The sequence below is a fragment of the Malania oleifera genome, chromosome 1, assembly GCF_029873635.1.
Source record: "Malania oleifera isolate guangnan ecotype guangnan chromosome 1, ASM2987363v1, whole genome shotgun sequence".
NCBI lineage: Eukaryota > Viridiplantae > Streptophyta > Magnoliopsida > Santalales > Ximeniaceae > Malania > Malania oleifera.
Genome location: NC_080417.1, coordinates 151,105,006 through 151,117,174, shown reverse-complemented (window position 1 = coordinate 151,117,174; position 12,169 = coordinate 151,105,006).

Genomic DNA, 12,169 nt, shown 5'->3' with positions numbered 1-12,169 from the left:
CACAAATTCAAAAATTAATTGGTATCATGAATTAATGAAATTTTCAAAGAAGGATAATGCTACTAGTAAAGATATTACAATACATATATGAATTACAAATATGAAATATACATGACTATTTGACTATTGAAGCACACTACACATGTCATATTGAAAAATAATGAATTGAATGTGTTCATATGATTGATATGCATGTTTGATATTTATATGCTCAAAATATGATTTTATTTAAACTTAATTATTTGTTATATCTTACTCTTTTTGATTGATGTCAAAATGGGGAGAAGTTTTGAGCAAAAAATGAGCATGGTATTGAAAAATTTGAACATGATATATGTATCAAAAGGGGGAAAAGTATTTAAACTTGAATGATGATGATGAGCATGATAAATGAAATCATGGAGTATATGAAATTTTGCTATAATGAAACTTTGAAGTTTAGTTTTATACTTATTGCAAGGGGGAACTTTTTAAGGTTCACTCTATTTTTTGCTCTTTATTTATCATCATAAAAAAGGGAGAGATTGTTGGCCTAAATAAGGCTTATGACTTTTAATTTTGATGATAACAAAGTAAGGATATTTAATATTCTTCAAAGTTGTGATATTTCAAGTAAAATAGATATTGAAGCCTAGCATACTTCATATGATCAAGAAACATCTTTTGAAAGCTCATATAAAATTCAAGTGATCAATATTGAAAGCTCAATGATCAATGAAGCTCAAAACCAAAGAGACCTTAAAGCAATAAAGATTTGAAGTTCAGAAATAAAGAGAACTCAAAGTAGTAATTTCAAGATTTCAAGGAGTTCAAAAAATGAAGAGAGTCAATAAGACATATATTGTAAGTACTTCAAGTAGATTCATATATGAAATTTCTTTTTGAAGCTCATTAAGTATAAAGAGACTTAGAGACCTTATTTTAAACCTTGGAATATATTTTTCAAAAAAAAAAAATTAATATTCCAAGAATTGAGAAGCAAAGAGAGTTAGTACAAAAATATTTTAAAAATTAGAATTTTTTTCTTGACAGGAGCCTAAGTGAATATTGTCAATAGGCTGACACTTTAAAGGTTTTTAAAATATACAGACAGAAGGTCATCAAACTACTATCTGGACCTTGACAAGTGCCTGACGGTGCAAACTGAGAAGTCTGTCTAAGTTTCATTAGGCTACTGTCACCCTTCTGCCTATTTTTTTAAAACAGGGAATTTCAGTGATAGGGGTCTGACCACAAGGTAACAGGCGACTGCCACCCTACTGCCTATGAACATTAACTGTGTAATTTATTGACAGGCGCCTGACTAAAAGCTCTCAGGCTACTGCCACACGGCAAATTTTAAATTTGATGACGCACATATTTTTTAAAAATACGTTGCTTGAGGCTCAAACCTGTTCAAAACTTGGACACTACTCCAAGTAAACTTGGGGATCAAGTTAAACACTTTTCTAAATCTATAAATACCCTCAAGACCAATGAATTTATACACCAAGAATTAATTACAACTCTCATACTCTCTCAATCGCTCTCAACACTCAAAGGCTCTCTCACTCTCATTTGGTGCACAAAAATTTTCTGAGGCTTTCTTGATTCTAAATCACCAATCTTATGCTACAAATTCTGAATTCTTTCAATCATTGAAAGAACTATTCGGTGATACACTCTCTTGAGCTTCAATCTAAGTTTCATATTTGAATTACTTTGAAGTATATAGATTGAATTTGTGCTAATCAGCTCTTTTGAAAGCATCTCTTGTACACCTTCTTTTGAATCTTGTCTTGTAGATTGATTGACGGTTCAGGTGCTTGAATCGTTGGACCAAACGAGAGGATATCGTTTGGAGAGGCACACTCTAGCCTAATTGAAGGAGTGACCAAGTGAGGGGTATCACTTGGAAAGGCGGGCTCTAACCTATTGAAGGAGTGTGTAACAGTGTTGTTCCGCCTGGAAAAGGAACTGATATAGTGGAATCCTTTGGTGGTTTGCCAAAGGCGAGGACGTAGGCTGGGGATAAGACGAACCTCATAAAAAATCTGTGTCACTGTAAGGACTTGAACTCGAGTGGGTTCCTACATATAAATTTTTCAGCAGACGCAAATAAATCTAAATTATTTTTATTACTAGAGCACTAATTAGTTTTATTACAAATATATGTCTCAACTATTAAAATGCAAATTTCTAAAATTCTAAAATACACAAACATATTCTAAATTATATTATGCTAATTTTTTTATTCTACTATGCTTTTTTTATTCTCGTCCATGCACTTGCTACGTCAGATTTCTAGTATTCTCTTCAAAATAATCTGAAATGTAAAATAATGATTAGGGTGAGATGACGCTAAGTAAGTAAATAAGATTATTATTAGTGTGTAACCAAAATGAGCTTTTAAAATTTCATAAGAAACAAACATTTAATACTATAACTTCAAAATTGTTTTAAAAATAAATATAAATTTAAAAAATTTTGTATAAAACTTTTACTATCATCTATAACAGTAAAATTTTATAATCATATATTATAACTATTAAACTGAACTTTTTAACTTTTAAAACTATAACTATAATACTCAATCATGTATATATACTTTTCCTTATTAAATCATTATCTAGACACAAAAATGTCCCCGTTCACATAAACATATACTTTTCTTTTAATTCATCTATAGTTCTGTATACGTAATTAAATATGTATATACACGTACTGTAAAAATCACCCTTAGGCTTATTAATAGTAAGTCATGTTTACCCCTGTAACTGGGTTGTGCGATTCGAAGACTGGACTTAACTAGCTGGCCGGCCAAACTAAATCAACGTACATCATCATTAAGTGAGATTTTTCCTATTAAATCCTGATTCAACTAAGGTGTGCACTCAGAAGAAATTCACTACCATATAAAACTACTCTGTAAACAGTGTAACTACACTATGATTCATTTAAACTTTAAGTTGTGGTTCCGAACATTCGTAATTTTCTATATGGTCCGAACCATAAGGGGTTTTAAAAACATTTTTATTATATAATTTCTATAATTAAAATAATATAATGAAAATCTCATTTTTACTTATATTTTCATGAAATACGCAACATAAAAAAATTAACTCATGTAATCTTTACCCATATTTTCGTGAAATATGTAACGTATAAATAAACTCACGCCACACAATTTTTGGGTTAAAAATATTTTAATGAATAGAAATTAATAATGTAAAATACCCGAGAGGTTTAGAATATTTCTTAACTCAAAAATAAATGCAAGTATATTAAAAATAAAACTGGTATAATTAAACATGCATAAAAATAAATTTGAGAGAATTTATGAAAATAATTAGCATAATCAAAATTTACTTACAAATAAATTTGAGTAAAAAAATAAAAAAAAAATATATAACATAATTGAATTTACTTACAAATAAACTTGGGTATAAATTTTAATAAAAGTCTAACATAATCAAATTTACTTACCTCTTACTTAATCTTGTACTACGATCACAACGAATATCTTTAAAAAAATGAGATTAGAAAGAGTGGGTGAGTGAGAATTTTAATTATAACAAAAGTTCTCCCTCCATCACTAATTCTTTCACTCACTAATCCTTCACTTCCTTTAAAATTTTTTTGTGAAAAATGAAGGTTGAGAGCTTCCTATTTATAGGAAAGTTTTGGGGAAGAAAATTGAATTTGTAAATGTGTGAGGAGAGGGGTGAAATTATAATTTTTTAAAATTAAGGAATGGGCATGGGATGAGTTAGGCATAAGTTAGGTATGAGATAGGGATGGAGGTCATATGGGAGCGTTTGCTACCACTCTCATTTAATTAATTTTTAATTAATTAATTAATTAATTTTTTTAATTCATTATTATTATTATTATCATTGTTATTATTTTTTAACTATATTTTAGTATTTTTTTTTAAAAAGAATTAAATTCGAATTTTGAAAACTCATGTGGCCCCACATGGCTTTGTGGGCCCCACACAACTTCGAGACCCAAGTATGTCCTGCGTAACTCCATTAGTCCTCACACGATTTTATGAGCCCTACATAGCTTCGGGATTCATGTGGACCCCATGTGATGACCCAAAAATATATCTATAATTAAAGTACAATAATAATAAAATAATAAAAATGGTTATTAAGTTAATATCAATATAGAAGTGTTTTTCTATAGGATCCTTAATTCCATGTTTGATGCCTAAGAAAGACCTTGTCTTAGCGAGTGCTCAGAGACCATTGTGGTTCAGTCGCTCCCTAGAGGTCGGCCTGGTCAAAATGGAATTTCATAGGATAAACAAGATAGACACTGTTTGTACACGTAAATAAGTATATATACATAAAATAGTGTTTTGACAGACATAATTTGTAGAAATATATAATAAAATGATAATAATATAGGTATTATATGTGGGGCCCACAAGACTATGTAGGGTCCACATGAGTCCCGAAGTCACAAGATACTGTTTATATACGTAAATAAGTACATAAAATAATGTTTTAACTGATATAATTTGTAGAAATATATAATAAAATAATAATAATATAGGTATCCTATGAGGGGCCCACAAGACTGTGTGGGGCCCACATAAATCCCGAAGCCGTATGGAGGTTTACACGAGTCTCAAAGGTATGTAGGATGCATAAAATCATATAAGAGTTATTCGAGTTACGTAGATCTATTCGAGTCTCGAAGTTGTGTGGGGCCCACAAGACCATGTGGGGCCCACATGAGTTTTCAAATTTTAAATTTAATTCTTATTTAAAAATAAATAATAAAATAAATAAATACTAAAAATAGTTTAAAAATAATAACAATGATAATAATAATGATTAAGAAAAATAATAAAATAATTAATTAACTAATTAATTAATTAATTAGGTAAGTAGTTAATTAAAAATTTATTTAATGGGAATGGTGGCAAGCACTCCCACATGGCCTCCATCCCCATCCCATACTCAATCCATACCTTGCACATCCCTTGCCCATTCTTTAATTTTTAAAAAATTATAATTTCACTCATCTCCTCACACTTTTATAAATTTCATTTCTTCCCCAAAATTTTTTCTATAAATAGAGAGCTCTCAACCTTCATTTTTCACAACAATTTTCCAAGGAAGAGAAGGATTAGTGAGTGAAAGAATTTGTGGTGGAGAGAGAATTTTTGAATAAGTTCTCAATCACCCACTCTTTCCGATCTCATTTCTTAGGGATAGTTACAGTGTTCGTAAGGAAGAAGGTAAGTAAATTTTGATTATGTTAGTTTTTTTTTTATTTAAAATTCATACCCGAGTTTATTTTATAAGTAAATTTCAATTATGTTAATTAGTTCCACAAAATTTCTATGAGTTTATTTTTACGCATATTTAATTATACCAGTTCTATCTTTAATATACTTGTATCTATTTTTGGGTTAAGAAATGTTCTAATCCCCTCACGTAAATTTTCAGCATTTATTTCTATTCAAAAATAAAATTATATATATTTTTAACACAAAAATTGTGTGGCATGAGTTTATTTTTACGTTACCTTTTTTATGAAAATATGAGTAAAGATAAGATTTTCATGATATTATTTTAAATTACATAAATTATAATAAGATGATTTTAAAACCCTTTATGGCAACGAAAGTTCAAAGTTACAGATGTTCGGTACCGCAGCTTAAAGTTTATACGAATCAGAATGCACCTACACTGTTTACAGAGTGGTTATTTATGTTAGTGGATTTCTCCTAAGTGCACACCTGGTTCCGGACCAGGACTTAATAAAGAAAATCTCACTTAAAGTTTACGTACGTTGATTTAATTTGGTTGGCCAGCCAACTAAGTCCAATCTTCGGACCGCACAACCCAGTCATGGGGGTAAACATGACTTACGATAAATAGGCCTAAGGGTGGTTTTTACAATATATGTTTATACATAGTTAATTACGTATACAAAGTTACTGATGATTTGAAGGAAAAGTGTAAGTTTACATGAAAAGGATCATTCTAGTGATTAAATGTCGATTTAAAGAAAACGTATAAGGAAAAGTATATGTATATTTATCATTAAATATTTATACAGTTTTAAAGTTAAAAGTTTAATTTAACAGTTATAGCATATGATTATAAAATTTTACTGTTATAGTTGATGGTAAAAGTTTTATGCAGAAATTTTTAAATTTATATTTATTCTAGAGACAATTTTGAAGTTATAATAATAAATATTATTTTATGAAATTTTTTAAAAAAAACTCATTTTGGCCACACACTAATAATAATCTTATTTACTTACTGAGCGTCGTCTCACTCCAATCATATTTTTATTTCAGATAACTCTGAAGAGCATGTTGGAAATCAAGCTTAGCAAGCATGCGGGTGGGGATAAAAAAATAAAGATTTGTTTAGAAATATTAGTATGATGTCAGATATTTATGCTTGTGTAATTTTTCTTCTTTTGAAATAAATGATTATAATATGAATAATTAGCGCTCTGGTGTAATAAAAATTGAGTTTATTTTGCTTCCGCTATAAATCAATAGTAAAAAGTTAATATCCCAGACCCCTCGGGGTCGGGGAGTTACACCCTACACGACTTTGAGACTCATGTGGGCCCTACACAGTCTTGTGGGTCCCACATAGGATACATATATTATTATTATTTTACTATGTATTTCTACAAACTATGTCTGTCAAAACAATATTTTATGTATATGTACTTATTTATGTGTACAAAAAGTGTCTATGCTGTTTATCTTATGAAATTCCATTTTGACTAAACCGACCTCCAGGGAGCGATTAAGCCGCAATGATCTCTGAGCACTCGTTAAGATAAGGTCTTTCTTAGGCATTAAACATAGAATCAATGATCCTACATAAGAGCACTTCTGTATTGATATTAACTTAATGAGCATTTTTGTTATTTTTTTATTATTATTATTATTATTATTATTGCTTTAATCGTATATATATTTTTGGGTCATCACAGTCACTCTCTTTCCCTTACTCTCTTTATTTTCAGCACATATAAACTGCGTGAATGATTTAATTTCTTAATCATATATACTACGTAATTTGAAAATTAAGTAAACTTAAGTTTAGTTTTGATTTTGGATTGCGAAAACTGAAAGAGAGTATGTTGGTTAATCAATATTTTGCGGAAACCTCAAAGGGAGTACGTTGATTGGTTAACACCCAATTATAAATTAACTAAGAGTTTATTTAAATTTTGAGTTGTTGGGAATTTGAGTTATGGTTTGCATTGAAGAATAAATTTCATATATACAGGATTGCAAACAAACAAAAGCTGAAGCTTGTATATAAGCTGAATCTCATATTGTGGTTGATTGGTTGTTTACTTGATTGATTAAATAATTGTGTGGTTGTGAATTGTATCAAGGCTTAAGTTTTTGTTGTTTATTGAATAAATTAACAAGAAGTCAAGAATTCATTAAAAGAATTAAAAGAGGTTAAGAATTCATAAAAGGTTTAAAAAAAAATTTTAATAACCCAATTCACCACCCCTCTTGGGACTACACCTTAGTTTTCAATCTCTTTACCTGACTTATTGAGAAGCCCTCTATTTAATCCAAATCTACACTCATGGTGTTCCCAACTCAACACTCTGAAATTTACATTTCCCCCAACAAAACTTTAGTATTATTTCATCTACTACATTTCCTCAATCTAGAAATACCAAATACCCTATAAAATTTAAGATACCCAACTTATCCAGACTTTGGGATGGTGCCCAAGTTGGCCTAACCAATTATCTACTCTAACAGATTTGAAGAGAATCTTCTCAGGAGTAACGTGGTGGCTTTCGATCGTCAAACCAGCCAGAATCGAGACCAAAAATTAAGAGAGAAGGTAGAGGAGACAATTTTAGAGAGAGAGAGAGAGAGAAAGAAAATTACTGCATGAAAATTTCACTGAAATCTGAGTTTGGCATATTTATAAAGTGCGGATTCGTCAACGAGACACTTCACCTCTTTGACGAGTCCATGAAAAGAATTCGTCGACGAACACTTACCCCTCGTCAATGAATTTCAGTCCTTGAAATTAGCCCTCTTGGTAATGTCTCGTCGACGAGACACGTGTCAATGTCGACAAGTCCAAGAAGCCTGTTTGTCGATGAATGCTCTGCGCTCGTCAACGAGACCCTGCTGAATACTCTTTTTAAAATTCTGTTTTTCCTCATTCATTTTATTATTTAATTACTATAAATCTTTGGGTCTCTACACCATTACTATAATTTAGGATAGTGCAACCACACAAATGGCAGGGAATATTCCTCAACTGGAAGGGTACAGTGCAACCATTCATGTTTAAAATCAGTTTGGGTACATAGATAGTCGGCTAGTAGGTGTAATGAAACCACTGGTAAAATAATAAATCAGATGGGGGCAGTTGGACTATATATAGATACTTGACATATGCCTACACGAACAGGGCATTGTTGGAGATATCAGTGCACAACTCGTGCCACGAGGTAAATAGGCAATACATGTATGACAAGTTGGTCGTTGTTCTAATAATCGTATGCATGATTTAAATATTTGATGTACAGATAAATGTTATATGTTACAGTATTATAAACAAATGTTTCAAACGTATGAGTTTGTATGAAAATATGCGTATATGCAGTCACACACTGTTATAACACTTTCTTCCTTACTAAGAGGTGTCTCACTCTATTATACAACTTTTGTTTTCAGATCCATTAGTACGTCGGTCCTAATGGAAAAAGGTCCTGGGGAGAGTATTTTTGGTTAGCTTATGTAAGCATTTCAATCTTGTATTAAACTTCAATGAAGTTCCTTTTTGGAGGGTTGTGATAACAGGATTTATGCTATGTCTGAATTTATGTAAATGGTGTGGATGTATTAGTAAACTCTGGTATAAGACTGATAGAAATCCCAATGGATGTTTATGTTTTTCTGCGACATTTACATTGTAATCATGTATGATTTATACCCGTATGTCCCTGATTAGCGTGGGCTGTTTACGTATCTTGAATAGGTACATGTATTTTGTATGAGTGAGTGACACCTGGGTCCGTATAAAGGGTTGGGTTGTTACAGGGGGATTTGTTTACATCAGTCATTTCAGAAAACTAAATCGCTAGAACTGTAGTTTATGTTTATATGTACGATATGACTACTTATTTGCAAAGTTTCACCGAGTAAAAATGTCAGTTTTACGACTTTATGATTTTGGTAAAAAAGTCGAGTTTTGACATATGATCTCCAAAGTTTCCAAAACTTTTTTATTTGTATTAAACTTAACGTAGGAGATGTTTGGAACCCTTATTTTCTATTTAAATGATGTTTTTCGAACTATATACTATGTATGGTCTGTTTTTACCCAAATGAGTGTGGTATATGTCATGGAATGGAATATGTGAAATTGATTAATACGTATATGAACTATGGGAACTAAAGTTCCAAATTGTTATCATAAAATATGGAAAACAAGTGCTGATTAGATACCGAGCCCTATTTGTGAAAAGGGTTAAACTGAGAGAGTGTGTGCCGATTTATACCATAGTTTGAATGAAAGAAAGAATGCATGAATGAGATTGTGAAAAAATACTAGAACTGCACAGATGATTTATGAATTGGAAACAAATTATTATGTTTTACTATAAATTGTATATATGATATTGGGACCACATCTTGTTATTGAGAGCTTAAGAAGCTCAACGTTATATGGAAGCCTTAAAAAGCTCAAGCGCGGTACCGTTGCTATAATTTAGGATAGGGCAACCACATATCTGTTTTTCAGTGTGGGTATCAAGATAGTCGGCTAGGTAGGTGTGGCCAATGGTGAATTAATGGACCAGGTGGATTAGACTCAGTCGGACTATAATAACCATAATGACAAACAGTGCCTGCGTAAGGTAGGGCTTGATTAGGGCTCTGTGATTGCACAACCCGTGCCACGGGGTAGTACTGGCATTAGTTTGATTGTTTCAAAGCTGGACAGTGTTCTAAATATGCATATACATGATTTAAAAACTAAAATCGGCAAAGTCATAGGTTTGAGTACCGGGCAGAGGGATTGTACAGTGTATGGGCCTGTACCCTACCCTAACCTCAAGAACTCTTACTTGTTATGATGCTAAACTATCCATTGCTAGAAGTATATCTATATATATCTCCTATATTACAAAATTGAGAATGCTTTAAGTATGTAACTGCTTTCTATTGGTTTAAACACATGCTGTCACACACTGATGTAATATTTTCCACCTTATTGAGAAGTGTCTCACTCCAACATACAACCTTTGTTTCAGGTCCGGCAGGGCATCGATTTTAGTTGCTAGAGGGACTTGAAGCGTAGTATTGTGTGTAGTTTATGTAAGTGTTTTGTATATATAATAGACTTAGTTCAAAATGTTTTTTTGGGGATTGTAAGAAAAGATTATGTTTTGAGTACATATGAATGTATGTAAGGATACAATCAGAACTCTGGTATGTCTATTAGATTCCGTATGAATGTTTATGTTTTCCGTTGTGCATTAGAATACATATCAGTATGAAATACCCGTATGGGCGGGTTGTATATGTACGTTTATCAGAGACAGATGTGCTATACGGGTGTAGTAGCACTCCGGGGCCATATAAAGGGCCGGGGCATTGCATATTCAATAAGCTACTAGAAGAGTACTTGCGTGATTTCGTCAACACCAACAAAAAAAATTGGGTGCAAGTACTTGATGTGGCTCAGTTCTATTTCAGTTCCCAAAAAAGCTCAACAACCAACAAGTGTCGTTTTGAGCTTGTTACATGCCAACAACCGCTGTTACCTCACACAGTGGATGAATCATACAGAGGAAATAGTCTCAAAGCATTCATCTTCACCAAAGAATGGAGACAAAATGCATAGATTGCCTGAGCCTACCTAGAGAAAGCTTGTAAGAGGATGAAGAAGTGGATAGATCAGGGGAGAAGACTGCACACACTTCAACGTAGGTGACTTGGTGTTTGTTAAGTTCAATTTGGAATAGATAAGGTCACTACAAGGAGGAGATAATAGACGACAACTTTGTAAATATGAAGGACCACCCCTTATCTTGCCCAAAGTCGGGAAGGCCTCTTACATAATTTGTAATGCTCCGAAATCCCTAAACCTGGGTCTGGTGCATTATACCTGATATTATCCTGGTAAATCATAACTCATTAACATACATACACAGCGGAAAAAAACGTAAACGTAATCTCCATATAATATAATACCATAAAACCGTAATATACCAGAGTTTACTATATCCTAACTAGAAATCCATAAATTCCAACCATCACCTACATTACCATATATACAAACATCTCCAAAACATTTCAGTATGTTCACAACCATCTCTTTCACAACATCCTTAAAACATAATGACATAAAACATAAAACATAAATATTACATCTCCAAAATAGTATCAATATATACCCTATTTCTTATATAGTCCTCAAAATGCTAAAAAAAAAAATACCCTCGAGCTCTTAAGCCCGACCTCGAGGATGTCCTGAAAAAGAAACATTCATATTCGGGTGAGACACATCTTAGTAAGGGAAGAAAACATACATATTAAAACAGCGTGTGACAAACATGAGGTATATAGATATCATTTTTATTTCATTTACAAATCATCATATAACATTGAAATCGTTTTCTGAACCTAAACAATCACATGCAAAGTTTTACCCACGAGATTACTCAAGAATAAAGGTGATTACCCGCCCACACAAGTAGCACCCCTCTGCTCTAATACATAGGTAACTCTAAGGTCACAACTAAAGCATACCAGGACACTTACCTTACTCAGTAAGCCCTTGAGTGTTAGATTAATCTCATACTCACACATTCAACAATAATTTACTGGCAAAGACCCTAAGGATAGGGAAATCTACTCGCCCATACATATAGGTTCCCTTGGCCCTAGTACGTTATGCAACTAATGCCACATCTGAAACTACTAGTACACTCGCCTTCCTCAACAAGCCCTCAGGCGAAGAGTTCGCCTTGCCCAATCGTAACATATTTTACGTACATACATACTTCTAATATCATAATACAACATTCTTCCTTATCGTTATACATTCATACACATTCATTCCTGTTCATAACTTAACTTTGCATTTCGTTTCACTTTAAGTGACTCTTTCCCATTTGTATCATTCACGTTTTCACATTTCATTTC